A 15991-nucleotide genomic window follows, 5' to 3' on the forward strand; every position below is an offset into this window, starting at 1 on the left:
CATTGCCCCTGGGACTCTGTCATTGTGCAGCATCTGTGTGTGTTCTGGGACAAAGTGATGGCTGACATTCTGTACATGTGAGAAAGAAAACCGCCCTCTCGCTGAAACACAAGCGTTGAGAGAAAACGCTGAATCCGTGGAAATATTTCACCCTTAGAACCAGCCAAAATCTGATTACCACTGCAGCTTTATACAACTTAGACCTCACACAACATTGAGCCTTTGAAAGAAAGAAAACAAGCCTTTCTTCTTTGACATCCTCCTGTGTGAATGTTTTGGTTTGTCGTGTGTGACAATAGACTGCTGAAAATTCAGCTTTAACATCACAGAAATAAATTACATTTTATGAAGAGAAAGTAACGGATAAAATATGGACTTTTGGCAGTGTATTATACATTATTAATGTTGTTTTCATACTGCAAAAGCAATAACATACTACACGGTCCAAGCGTACGTCTGGGCTGTATGTAGGAGAGTTTGTGCTGGAGATGCTGAACAGCACCGGCAGTAATTACAAATGGAGCAATTTTGCAGTTAATAATGACAGTAATTTGGAGGAAGGAAGACGCTGCCATGTTTCTCTGATAGCAGCATGTGTAGGGCTGATTGCGGTGCGGTCAACATATATTATTAAAAGCCGTTTCTCTCTGCAACATATGGTGCTGTCTACTCCGAAGTTCCCAGTTAGAGAGTCTAGCACTGGATATTATCATACTGTTTTTATTTTTTGCTGTATCTATTATCCACATACCCAGCAGAGACGGGTTTCTGTGTGTGTGTTGTTTCATGCAAGGCATTTAAAGTGACAGTTGACCTAAAAATGAACATTATTCTGCTGATGAAAGAAAGTCAAGGATGGCAGTGAGTGAATGATGACAGAATTTGCAGTGTTTGCGTGCAGTGCTGTGATTGTGAGTTTAATGCTGTGTCTTTCTGTTTGTGTGCAGGATTATGTGCAGGCATTGACTGGAGTGTGTTATGATGGACTAGAGGGTCTGATCTACCTGGTGCTGTTCTCATTCATCACAGCTCTCATGTTCACCTCTGTCGTGTGCAGTGTGCCACACACATGGCATGGCAAAAGGTGAGATTTGAAGAGAAAAACAAATTCATAAATGTTCCAAATATATTATTTTATGGTTTTTGGGGCTCTATGATTTCCACAATGCGGAATACAGTCAGAAGAAAATCAAAAGTAGGTAAAATCAGAAGTTTTGGGGAAAAAAAAAAAAAAAAAAAAAAAATTTTTTTTGGAAAAAACGCCTTGGAAAAATATGTGAGATCACAACTGTCGGCAAAAGGGTTGTCAGAGAGAGATGATGATGGTGAGCCGTCTAAACATGAACATTACCTACAGTATATTTATCACACTAACTGGCAAAGATATAACCAAATGTACATGTTTAAGGATCAATCATTGAACAACTCGACCTGATAATTGAATCTTAAAGTGGTTGGGGACATGCCTTGTGTATAATGTGTCATTTATTATGGCTCCAGGAAGGAAAAGGACTTTAAGCAGTGAGGAAATGGCAGTATTCTACAAATTTGGAAAATACGCATTTTAATAAATTAATGCATTTGAAGTTTTAATGCATTCAAATAATTAGACATGCTTAAACAGAATTTGATAACAATAAAGCAGAATGTGAGAAAAAAATAAAACATTTCATAGGGCCATTTCATTTTGTTAAACTTTTAAATTGTATACGTTTCATGATTTTAATTAAGCATGCTTTCTGATTAATAAAATTAAAAATATTAAAATAAAAACTGAAACATGGCCTCAAATATTGTTTTGTAGACAGTGGGAACCCACAACCCATTACCCAGTTGTTGAGGGGGTGAAATAAATATATATGTGTAATTTTTTTTCTAGTTTCTAATAGTCTATATATAAATATATATATTCTGTTTTTTATTGCTTGTTTTGTCTTATTTTAATGTCTCATTTTAAGTCCTTTTGAAGTTTGCTGAGGCTCCCTGATTGAAAAACAATGATTTAAATGCATTCCTGTGGACCTGTTCTCACAAAATGAGAATAGGCACTAAGAACATTCTCAGAACATCAGACCCCCCCAATAAGCTATGAGCTTTTGTGTAATGTGTTGAAAAGCGGTATTCCAGATATGTAAAATAAACAACTGTTGACATTGTTGGTCTCATAGTAATAAGCAAAGCTAAATGAATGAATGAAAAGCAGTTGCTGTAAAAATGAGAAATGTTTAATATATATTTATACTATACCTACCTCCATTTATATTATACCTACCTACCATTTTATGACAACAAATATACTATTACTAACAGTACGCATCTGATAGTGACCTTATACTATATATTCCTAACACTATATCACTGGTTTACAACATTAAATATTAATTATCTGGCTTAAAGTGCATTAAAGAGAAAGGGGCAGTTGTGTTATTGTCATAAAACACATTGTTCTTTTCCCACGCAAGTTAGTGTTAGCAGTATGACGCAGTCATTCAGTGGAAAATCCTGATTTCTGTAGTTAAATGCACTCGTGAGGATTAAGCCAACAACAACAACAGTGTAAGTGGTTAGTGGTGTGTTTGTGTGTCCATGGGCATTGTTACGAAGACTATGGTCGGACACCTCGTGCTCCCATCACGCTCTTCAGTCAAAAGCTAAATGGAAACAGCTGCTCGCTCCATCTCTTCCCCCCTGTTCCTTCCTTCCAAGCGCTCCGTGTGGGAATCGCTCACATCTTCCTCCCATAATTACATAAACTGTAATAATTTCCCGGCCCAGGCCCATGCAGCTGCTGTCCCAGGACAGGCCTGCGTCAAACAAACAGGATTAGACTGGAAGAGATAGAAGGGACAAAGACGCCAGCTTAAGCAGATTATGTAATTATAACACTCATAAGTGTGTGTCTCATGGTACACAGCTATTCACACTACCTCTTCATTATAGATAATTATCCGTTTCTGAATATGAGTTTAGGCAGGCTGTGGCAGGCAGTGCAGTGTGGAAGTAGACACTGATTATGTTAACTCTGAAGTTGGGAAATTTTTGAGATATTTTTATATGTATGCATTTTTATATGCAAAAAAATGTGTTTGTTAAAGGTGCACACAGCCATTTTTTAATCGTTAAACGAGTTAATAGTCCTTTTTTAATATTAAAAAAAGCTTTAAAACATAACACTGATCGGTCTGCACAGCGCTGCTTCAAGTCGAACACACCTCTTATAGTGTTAGGGGAGGAGCCATGCTCAGTGCGTCATCGAGACATGATTTCAGGCCTGCCCAAAAAATCCTGTACACAAAAATGGTGAAAAACTATTTAACGGTCTAACTCCACAATTCAGTTCTACGTCGTTCACAATTTTTGTAACGCGTTTCAGCAATGCATTTCTAACATTTATAATGTGTTTAGAAACAATTCTCTGAATTAGTAGCCTAATAAAAGCGGTTTTATTTAACACACAGTGGGTCTCCTCATGGGGGCAGACATGTTTGGTCACATTGACTAATTGAGTTTTACTTTGCAGCAGGGCTTGAAATCAAAAAAAAAAAATTCAATCGGTTCACTCCGAGCAGAATCGATATTTTAACGCTTCTGTTCCTGCATTTCTCTGATATTATTACGTTCCGAAACCGGTTCGAGAAGAAGAAATACCGGTTAATAACGTTATTTTTTAAAAGCAATTTTCTTTGCCTATAATATGCCTAATAATGATAATAATAATAATAATAATAATAAAGTACAGCGTTTTCTTTACTCAAAAAGAAAAGGAAAAAAGTGAGATCTGGTAACGTTAGCCTATAACCCGCTGTGCTTAGTCACAGCCAATACAGCATCATCTTTTCTAGATTTTGGCCAAATGTAGGCTACTAAACAAAAGAAACAATCTATCAACACTTTAAAGCAATTCAAGTATTTTTAAGATATTTAAAAATGTTTGCTGCATTGTAAAAAAAAGAAGAAAAAAAAAACCTTGTATAAGATTGGGTTTTGAGAGTGAAAAAAACATGTCGCGGCTCACGCAGCATATTATTAGCCCTATTAGCCTACATTCCGAAATAATGAAGGCTAAAATGCCTGTAGGCTAAAGCAAAATGTTTACAAACATTATAAACACAGTTATTAGTTTCTCTCCAAAACAAATCCTCTAAAGTTTAGGCTATAAAATCGTCAAGCCAAAAACAAATTAATTTAAGGTGAAACTGATGCCTACCTCTTTCATTCGTCACAAATCCAAATGTTTCCATATTCGCTACGTATCTGGATGCTAAAATATTATTTATTATATAGGCTTTGTATTTTCATCGACGTAAAACATCATCCTTCACATCGGCTATATCAGCACAGTGAGGCGGTGGTCACGCTGAACGCAACAGATTTTGTACAACAGAGCAGTGTAACTTTTTATTTGTTTCTTTAACTGTATTGTATTTTGATATTGGAACAGGCTGCAATGTAGCAAAAATATGTTGTGTGTGCGCATAAGGCACCGGCTTGATGGTCATACCAACGCTGGTCGGTTATACAGAAGCAAGACATTATTCAAAGCTGTCAAGCTTTTGCAAAATAAATAAAACTGTAAAGCTTTTGCAAAATAAAGAAAACTACTTTCTGCGGTCTCGTTTTCCTTTCCGAGAACTTTGGAATGCGTCACAATGAACCGTAACTCAGCACATTTTTTTCTTTCGTTTCGTTAATCTGTCAATGATTTAAGTGAAATATATTTTGTGTATTTGCCTATATTCCTTTTTATGTAAGCCTGTAGTTTTTCCGTTTTCTCCGTTCACAGAAGCGCTGCAGGTGCGTGTGATCTGTTGAATCCATCTTACACTATCCTCGGATAAACTCTAAAGCCAGTGCACTGCCATTGCGACTTACCTGTGATGAGTTCAAAGCTGAGCGGGCATTTCACTTGTTGGCTTCAGCGTCACATTTGCATAGGCCATACTACTGGAATTCGTGATTGGTTGACAGCAAATTTCAAATATTAAATGGAACGATAAAATAACATTATTAACCGGTTAATGGCCATTTCAAATTTTCGATTCTGTTCGGAACTATTTAGTTTCTGTTTCTGGTTCTGTTCCTGTCAAAATTTCGTTCGTTTCCAGTTTTCGTTTTTGTTCCTTGAAACGGTTCAGAGCCCTGCTTTGCAGTATATCAGTTGATAGGAATAAATGGGTGATGGGTGACATTTTAGATGCTACATATACACCAGCACCGGGGGCGCTGTAACGGGGGGGGAGTTTAGGATGATTCCAAGGGCCCTGATCAGAGATGCAAGTTCTACTGAGGGGGCCCCGAGTCAATATGCTGTTCAGGGGGCCCAGAAACCATAGTGGCGCTCCTCACAAGCACAACATGTAAAAATAAAGAAAGAAAAAGTACTGAGTGCACCTTGTAAGAATCTAAAAATTGGATTCAATTCAATTTCACTATGAAAAAAAATCACCATATGTGACCCTGGACCACAAAGCCAGTCATAAGGGTAAATTTTTTGAAATTGAGATTTATACATCATCTTAAAGCTGAATAAATAAGCTTTCCATTGATGTATGGTTTGTTAGGATAGGATAATATTTGGCCAAGATACAACTATTTGAAAGTCTGGAATCTGAAAATCAAAATACTGAGAAAATCGCCTTTAAAGTTATCCAAATGAAGTTCTTAGCAATGCATATTACTAATCAAAAATGAAGTTTTTATATATTTACGGTAGGAAATTTACAAAATATCATCATGGAACATGATTTTTACTTAATATCCTAATTATTTTTGGCATAAAAGAAAAATTGATCATTTTGACCCATACAATGTTTTTTGGCTATTGCTAAAAATATACCCCAGCGACTTAAGACTGGTTTTGTAGTCCAGGGTCACATATGAAAACAAATAAAAAACAGTAAAATTTTAACATAAATACTTCTCATGCTTTACAACAACAACAATAAAAGACAACATGTGATTTTTAATACTGTATTTAACTGCTGTTTTTTTTTTGTTTGTTTTTTTAAGTACAAACTGTTAATCTTTTTACACAGAAGTGTGGAAAAAAGTTTCTTAGGAAAAAAAAAGCATCCGTCAAATGCGTAAACGTAAATGCCCTCGGAGATTAGTTTAGAAACTCCCATCTATTATGTATTTTGTATTGGGGGGGTTCTGTGCAGCTGCCTTTAACCATGAAAGTCAAATTGACCTGCAAACATCATAATACTAATAGAAATTTTGTATGCACACTTCCACAACACATCAGATTGTTGAGACTTTGCAGACATGTTTATGACACAAAATGCGAAAGTCACAAAATTTCAAGAAAAACGTAAGTTAACCGGTATTTCTGACAACTCAAAAGTCAAAATGGGTCAAACTGACCATCAACATAATTTGACAGTTAAGGTTTTTTTCTAATGCAAGTCTGCTGCAACTAAATTGCACTAAAGTCTGAAACATTTACATTAGAACTATTCACACTGCCACATTTCAGAATTCACTTTTTTTTTTTTTTACTAATTTTTAATCATTTTTAATCCTTCTGCATCTGAAGCAAAAACAATTGAATAGAATTATTATTAAATAAAAATAAATTATTACATTTATTTACAAATTAATTATTTTTGTCATAAAACCAGGTACCGAAAATTCTGACTTGGTGTTGACAAGTCGTTAACTGGATCAACTCTAAGTTTACTTTTGTGTACAATAACGCAACCACACTTTATGCCAATGATAAGTTTCAAGTGTTAGCTAGAGTAGTACTGAAGCCGAACTACTGTACACTGAACGAGTTCATAAAGCTACCAGCAGGGGGAGGCCCAGATCTGTATATTTATAGCACCACACTCTTTTTCACAGCCCTCCTGATAATGTGAATTTTTCTCCCTCTGGTCACCATCAGCTTTCTCATTCACGTCCATTAAGCTAACACTGCAGATACATCCCATTCTGTTCCTGGTCGCATGTAATCCAATCACAGACCAGTGGACACAGGAGAACAGACTGTTAATGGTCTGTCAAGAGTCACAGAGTCAATGATAAAGGTATTTGTGTGGTTCCAAGCTTTCCCTCAAATAATAATGTGTCATATCTCTAAGAGGAAAGAGGGAAGAGCGGATCACATGTTGCTCTCTTGTTCTCTGTGGCTGAAAGCAAGCAGAGGAAGAATGGCAAGCACATGCCTGTATGTGGACTTGATGTGCTCTTCCTGTTTGTCATCAGTAGCACAGCAGAGAGCGCCCTCTGCTGTTCATACCACAGTGTGATGCGTTGATAGTGAAGATCACATAGAATTTATTAATATACAGTTGGACATATCACAGTGATATGACTCATATTTCTCCTCTATTTTAAGTGGATTCATCCATTTCACTGAAATTTTGGCTTTCCACTTGGAAGCAAGGTGTTTTTTTTTGTTGTTGTTTTTTTTTACTACACTGATATGTATGTTTAGTGATATTTTATGTTGACCAGTAATACTATAGTCACTAGTACAGTACACTACAGTTCAAAAGTTTAGGAAAGATTTTTTTTTTAATGTCTCTTATGCTCATCAAGGCTGCAATTATTTTATTAAATATACAGCAAAAACAGTAATATTGTTAAATATTATTTCAATTTAAAATAAGTTTGCTATTGTAATATATTTTAAAATGTAATTTATTTCTGTGACTGCAAAGCTGAATTTTCAGCATCATTACTCCAGTCTTCAGTGTCACATGATCCTTCAGAAATTCTAATATGCTGATTTGCTGCTCAAGAAACATTTCTTATTATCTGTGTTGAAAATAGCTGTGCTGCATAATATTTTTGTAGAAACCGTGATGTATTTCTGTATAAAGTTCAAAAGAACAGCATTTATTTGAAATCATATTTTGTAGCATTATAAATGATTTTGTCACAAATTTAATTTGTCCCTGATATTAAAAAAGAACCTTACCGACCCCAAACATTTGAACGCAAGTTTTATTAATTTATTGTTTTGTCCCCATCTTCATTTATTCATTTTGCATTGCTGCAATTTACTGTATTGTTAATTTTTAGCATCAAGAAAACTTTCAATAAAATGACATGATTTTTACCTGACAATACATCCCATTGGTGCAGGAGGTGGTGCTAATCAACAGCGGGTATTTCGCTTCTATCAAGTGTTGCAAACAGGTGACAACTCTTTCTGACCTCAAGGGGTACCGTCTGAGTTTTGACACTGCTTGTCAGCTATCTGCAGTGTCTCACACTGCTAACTGGCAGTTTTACTCCAATTCACAAGTGACTTCACAGCAATTCACAAGTTGCATGACGTTGGGCTGTGTTGACAGTAGCCGTAGTTCACTGACAAGCTACACAAAATCACGTTCAAAATCGGCAATGAATCACCTAAGATTTTGTGTAGCTTGTCAGTGATCTACGGCTCTGCGTAGTAAATGCCGCTCCATCTGAAAGCACATGCTGGAGATTTACTATTAATCACCAGAAGCGTCTTTACTGACGCGATTCGCATGCCCAGCCCTAGTTGACAGATTAAACGATATCAAACTACAGCTGATGTCCTCTGAAATCAATGAAGTATCACCTTTGAACTCAAGCCAGTTTGAACTGATGGATCTGTTCCTGTAATAATGTGTATGCTGTGTGTGTTTGTGCATACAGGCCTGATGAGGACAGTGAGGAAGAGTCCATGGCTCATGGAGGAAGACAGAATCATGATAACCTGTACCGGGTGCACATGCCCAGTCTCTACAGCTGCGGCAGCAGCTACGGCAGTGAGACCAGCATCCCTGCTGGAGCGCACACTGTCAGCAATGCTCCTGTTACTGAGTACATGTGAGTTAAACACACACACACATATGACATCAACAGCCAATACACATGAACACAGACTGAACACATACAGGTCACCTTTTCCTTTCTGTGAGTGATCCATGCAGTATTCTGTAGAAATAATCCAATATTCCGTTTGAGCGATACTTAGCAGGGCTGTACAGTGCGACATATATGTCACACGTGCTACGAAAAAACTGGTCTGTGCGATGAATAAATTTACCACTGTAGCACGGTGATGTTCCCACAGTTCTACTTTCTACTTCGCTAATCCATCTAATCCATGTATTAATGAGAAACAGTCATTTAAGTGAAACATTTGTTTGTAACCTAAAGCAAATATGAAAAAAGTGTGATTATATCACTAAACAAGTTTGCTTAATGATGACACTTAATTATAATATTAATATTATAGTAATATACTAGTAGTAATATAATAATACTGTAATATAATGTAGTATAGTAATAATAATTACGTAATAAAAACAATATATCTTATGTTTGTCTTAACAATAACATTATTTTTAGAAATACAATAATATTTATTATAGCTCAGAATTGTTTATACTTCTACTTCTACTACAGGTGCATCTCAATAAATTAGAATGTCGTGGAAAAGTTCATTTATTTCAGTAATTCAACTCAAATTGTGAATTGAGGCAGTAATTAAAGCAAAAGGAGCCCCTACCAAGTATTGAGTACATGTACAGTAAATGAACATACTTTCCAGAAGGCCAACAATTCACTAAAAATGTTTTTTTTATTGGTCTTATGAAGTATTCTAATTTGTTGAGATAGTGAATTGGTGGGTTTTTGTTAAATGTGAGCCAAAATCATCAATTAAAAGAACCAAAGACTTAAACTACTTCAGTCTGTGTGCATTGAATTTATTTAATACACGAGTTTCACAATTTGAGTTGAATTACTGAAATAAATGAACTTTTCCACGACATTCTAATTTATTGAGATGCACCTGTACTAGTAGAATTAATAGTAAAAAAAGTATATTCATCAAAGTATCCACAAAAATATTAAGCAGCACACCAGTTTTCAATATTGATAATAATAGGAAATGCTTCTTGAGCTGTAAATCAGTATATTAGAATGATTTCTGAAGGAACATGTGACTCTGAAGACTGGAGTAATGATGCTGAAATTTCAGCTTTGCCATCACAGAAATAAATTACATTTTAAAATGTATTAACATAGGAAACAGATATTTTAAATTGCCATGATATTTCACAATATTACTGATTTCACTGTATTTTTAATCTTTAAAAACATTATAAAAAATCATATTGACCCCAAACGTTAATAGTGTAAATAAGCAATAACCGTAAATTTGAAATTAGTAACATTGCTGCAGGAAGGATATATGATCTTTGTAAAGAGTGTGTTTTGTCTCCAGGACCCAGAATGCAAACCTCCAGAACCCTCGCTGTGAGAACACTCCTCTGATCGGGAGAGAATCTCCTCCTCCATCTGTAAGTATCTGCATTCGTCCTCAGTGAACAACACACAATAATCACAAACACACTAACACACCACAGAGTCATTTTGACAGCCTGAATGCTTAAATATTCACCTCAAATAGCATGTTCTTGTAGTCTGCTTGTGTAAATCAGTGATCTCCCCCACTGTAGTTTCACTGTACACAGCAAGTCATTACAAAGAGCCCTGAACTCTGTTCAAGTAAATGTCTGTTTGGATGATTGAGTAAGTGAGAGCTGACTGCAAACCTTTCAAGCAAACTGCTGTTGGACAAAAAGGTTTTAGGAATTGGGAACTTATTGCTTGCCCAATCTTACAGAACAGTTTAGGTAGTGTGGAGATTTATAGCCATAGATCAATGTCTCATTGATTTTTCGTGTGTGAGGAAAAAGAGAACCGAGATTTTGAACCAGCTGCACACTTACCGACTCGAAACACGGTCATATCAACACGGTCACCTGAAATTGCTGAAATCGGGCTGTTAAGCTCAGTGCTCCGATATGGAAGAGAGGTGATTGATTAAACGAGTGACATTTCACATAGACTTTTAATGTATTTTAACACCTCTTTTGTGGAGCCAATCAATATGAAGCTCCCAAAATAAGATCTAGAGCACATTGCAAACATAAGCATCACAGACAACAATCTTGCTGTACTCTTTGCAGTTAACATTTTCAGAGGAAAAACATTAAAAAAATGGTGTGGCTAAGAGTTCAGATAGTATGGCTTGTCAGTTTCATTCTTGTCTACAAGAATCCACCAACCAAGAAACTAACTCGCCAGGGAGATTAGTTGGTGGGACTCTTAGCGTTCACTCATGAACAGACGCTAAGAATGTTAGAAGGGTGGAACGGTTCGCGGAAAAAAATCGAACTGTACGATTCTCCACACATGGTTCGGCACCTGCTAGGACCGCGGTTCAACTTAAATCTGACAACGCATCTGTAATATGGTTTGCTATAAATAACATGTAAAACAAACAGGGTTCGGCTAATGTATGTTTCTGTTGATGGATGCACATTCTGGCTTCCCAATACATTACAACAACAGCGATGGAAAAAAAAAAAAAAAAAAACGTGGACAAAACCATTCACTGTTGTTCAATGCGAATGCCGTATGCTGGAATATGAGCAGTCTTTTTTTATTTATTCCGTCATGATCACCCGGGTGCTGATAGCGTGCGTGCACAGGTGAGACCTGAACAGCACACGTTGATATCTGTGTTTAAGCTAAACTCGTTTAAGCTTTGCCAGTTTAAACATTTAAGAGCCAGAGCTTTCTCTGAAATATTGTGTTTAAAAGGACAAATTCACACAAAAATTATGTAAAAATGCCCATCTTGGTAAGTATCCTATAGCAGACATAGCCAGCTGAACGTACTTACAGTGTCTTAAAGTGACAGCACTTTCTTAATATTAATCAAACAGCAACAACAAAGAAATCACTCACTGCTCTTGATTGAATAGATTTTGTAACTTTAATAAAGATTCATCTTTAATTTATACAGTTTAGCATTTCCTTAAACATTTTCCATTTGCCCACCAATTTATATTATTTATTTGCCTACTTTCATCACATATATAATTATTTATTTATGTATTTAAACAAGAATAAGTGTATTTATGCACACATTTATTTATTTATTGTTTTTGCAGGTTTCGTCCTCCATACTGAACAGCACATGTTGATATCTGTGTTTAAGCTAAACTCGTTTAAGCTTTGCCAGTTTAAACATTTAAGAGCCAGAGCTTTCTCTGAAATATTGTTTAAAAGGACAAATTCACACAAAAATGATGTAAAAATGCCCATCTTGGTAAGTATCCTATAGCAGACATAGCCGGTGTTCTGACGATTTGTGCTACTCTGTCAGATTTTGCTACCTCCCATTAAAACAGATGGTAGCGAAAAGTGCTACCTATCAGATTTTGCTTCCAGCATGATATTAATAAGGTGTGAGGCTTTATTAACATGTACACCTACCCCAACCCTAAACCTACCCTTACAGTAGGATAAATACAGTGTTGGTAGCATAATCTGATAGGTAGCATTATTTGTCAGAACACCGGCTGAACGTACTGTATCAGTGCTTTCTCTTAAAGTGACAGCACTTTCTTAATATTAATCAAACAGCAACAAAGAAATCACTCACTGCTCTTGATTGAATAGCTTTTGTAACTTTAATAAAGATTAATCTTTAATTTATACAGTCAAATAAAGTTTTACATTTCATTACTTTATTCAATTTCTGTACCCGAAACTAATGTTAGACCTACCTAAAAAGAAATACCTGAAATACCTGAAAATCACTGTTTATTTTATTTGTATCTTTACTCTATTGTATTTATTTGTGCTGTTGCTTGTAGTTAGATAGATTATTCTTATTTTCTTTATTTTTATTTGATAGTATAGTTTTTGCCTAAACATGGCACATACCGAACTATACCGAAACCGTGAGTCAAACCCGTGATACAAACCGAACCATGAGTAAGTTGAACCGTTCCACCCCTTGTTAGAAGGTAATTAATTATTTGAGTACTTGTGCACCACCTAGTTGACTAGGAAAAACTTAAATAGATTTGCCATAAGCACCAAAATAAAAGTTCCCATTGAGTTCACTTAAATCTTGGCATTACAACTGTGAACATTAGGTGGCGCTGTTGATACATGATGTTGAGGTAATGAGAGATAATGACGTGTGCTTTCAGATGCATACATTATTTTGGTTGTAAAGGTTATCTTAACATTTACCGTTGTTTGGCAAATTTTCGTGGGCGAAATCCAGTCATGGGCAATGATTTCCCTATGCAGATTTTACAACGGGTTCAAGTTGGTCATGAAAATGACTTCTGTCCGAGCTGTGCTCCATACATCGCTATGCTATTGACATTAGACAATGGAATTTTTTTTGTTGGCGACATTTTGCTAATGTGACATTTCCTTTGACATTTGGTGTATTTGCTTCATGTCAGATGCATGCATCCCACCAGATGAGAATCCAATTTTATGGTTCTTTAAGAAACTCAAGTCAACACAAATAAAATATTAGTGCTTACCCAGAAGTTATATGAAAACCTATTTTTATAATATACATTAATCTGATTAGCAATCAGTTAAATTTTTTACATTCAGTTTGCAATAACATGCATTACATTATTTTTATGTATAATAATTTTATGTATACATTTCACAGACATATGCTCAGAATTTTTAATTTTTGACAAATCAGTTACATGACCACAAAATTAGTCCGTGTTTTTTAAGAAACATTGTCTCTGGACAAACTTTAAATGAAGCTTACAGCTAAAAAACTATGTTAAAATGGATTAGTCAGCTGGTAGTTTAGGTGAGATACAGATTGTCAGGACTTGCTGATGTAAGTGAACCCCACTCACACCCGTGTGTCTGTGTCTCTTCACACCTTCGTGTCTGGTCTTGTGTCCTCTAGACCCTACGTGTGTGTTTGGGAGTGCATGTGTACGTGTTTCTTGTGAGCTGGAGATGCAGTCAGTGGTGTCTATCTGCTCTACACTTTCTTGTCATTTTCTTTTCTGCAAACCCACACAGTTATATTTGACATCCACGGACAGTAACAGCCGTCACAGCTGGCAGTTAAAGCCATCGGAGAGTTCCCGCTCGTTTTGGTAACAGCCTCAGCTATTCCAACAGGTACTCAAATGCCCCATTCCCATTTATTGGCCCATCACCCTCCCTACAAAAACAAAAAACACAACAGCGTGATTCCTTCCCAAATCACCCTCACTCTGACCCAAGAAAGCTGCCCTTGCCCCTGGTGTTATTGTTGTGTGGATCCCTGGTCTTGTCATCTGTGAGGCAGCATGTTCTCCCTCCACCAGCATTAACTATTCCAGTATCTAACAGAGAATCCAATTTCCAAGAACACAGAGAGGACTAAATGCATTAAGGTAGACATTAAGGGAGAGAACTGCTTTTTAATTTAGTTTAGCTAATGATTAGCATCCTAAAGGTGCATTCACACTGACAGTCATTAAAAACTGATGTAGGTCACTGAGCCACTATATGCTATTAATTTCTAGTTTCTAGGTTGACTGTTGAATCAGGCCACAGATCACTGTCTGAGCTCTCATTGGCAGTTGACACATCACATCACTGCTCGTTTGAATAATGTGTGTCACTGTCATTCATTTCACTGACAATCAGCACGCTTTATATCTTGGTCACGCTTTATTTTAATGTTTCCTTGTTATAGTGTAATTACACAAATAAGCACTCGAGTCATAGTTCTCTGTCAGTGTGAACAAAAGTAATGTAATGTCCCGTAGTCGTGTTTTGTGTAATATTAGTTATACCCTTAATGAGTGATTACTACTTTTTATCTTTAAAATGTATGTATTTTTAATATTAGCTTGATGTGTTGAAATTTGAGTTTTAACTAAGAGCTGTCAGCTCTAGTCGCTACATATGCAGCTGTACACTGGTGATGATTAGTGTACACTGGATTTGAATGTACAGGCTTTTCTTTCATTTAGAAACAAATGTGACTGAGTTTGTTGATACCTGTCTGAGGGTATGAGTCATTATCTTAGTATTAAGGCCATTCGCACCTGTTTGAACAAGCCATTTTGCAAATGTAATCAGCAGATAGAGTAATTAGCCAGTTACATTCATGCCACACTTAAAGACCTCAGTAAGAATAAAGTGAGCTTAAGGGGATCAAAAGAGTATTTACATTAGTATTGGGTCATTTTAGGTCTAGAACAGTGGTTCTCAACCTTTTTTTTCCCACTGGGCCACACTATGGTCCAAGTGCAAGTCTCACGGGCCGCACGCATATCATTTACATATTATGTCACCAATACAAACCAACCAGATTTATAATAGCCTATTATAGCCTAAATATTATGATATCTAATCGATTATATTCATTGAAATAAATAAATAATTATACTCCCCATTAATAAAACGCCTGATGCTGTCAGTAGCTGACCAATTTTGTGAAATTCGGCTCGAAAGTAGTAACAGCACAATGAAGTTGCAATTGTAAGTTGCAGTCTTTAAGGCGCGCACTTGATGCGCGACTTGATGCGCGACATTGCAGGAAATGTGCGTTCACAAATGTAGCCTATGTTGATCCAATATGGAAAGCACTTTCGAATTTAATAATCTGAGGTTCTCTCCAGAGATGTTTTGCCACATTTCTGCAATTGAGGATGATTGCTGCATATGGGTGTTTCCTTTTGCCTGAACTAGAGCGCTGCATTTCAGCCCGGGCCCAACAGGCCCCGACTTTTTTTTACGCCCCTAGGGCCGGGCTTCGGGACAATTTTCATGTCATAGTTCAGACGCGGGCCGGGCATCAGGCTTGGTTTAGGCTTCTCCTTATTTTTATATTTTAGACATCCATCAATTAGTGATGAAATTATCATTTTTTTTGCCGCGCTGGTGGAAACAACACGAGACTGTGCCGCCGCGACTGTCAAGAGCGGCTCGATGGTGTTTAGTGTCCAGCAGCAGCAGCATGTATGGTGCGTGCCGTCAGAACAGCTGAAGTGATCTGCGTTCAAATGCACGCAATAGGCTAAAGCTTGCCGCAAAGCACCAGCAAAAGTAATTACAATGAATGTGTCAGGGGGAAATGGTAAGGAGATATTTGAATTATTTACTAATAAACTAGTGTTTTCTGAGTCGGTGTCGCAAGGATGAAGTTGTCGAT

General features: G+C 36.5%; 1 pseudogene; it reads left to right on the plus strand.

Moving 5' to 3' along the window:
- Positions 1 to 15991, plus strand: part of LOC107674647 (protein tweety homolog 3-like) — a 66494-nt pseudogene that overhangs the window by 46573 nt on the left and 3930 nt on the right.

This window comes from Sinocyclocheilus anshuiensis, unplaced genomic scaffold, assembly GCF_001515605.1.
Source record: "Sinocyclocheilus anshuiensis isolate Anshui unplaced genomic scaffold, SAMN03320099.WGS_v1.1 scaffold152, whole genome shotgun sequence".
Lineage (NCBI taxonomy): Eukaryota > Metazoa > Chordata > Actinopteri > Cypriniformes > Cyprinidae > Sinocyclocheilus > Sinocyclocheilus anshuiensis.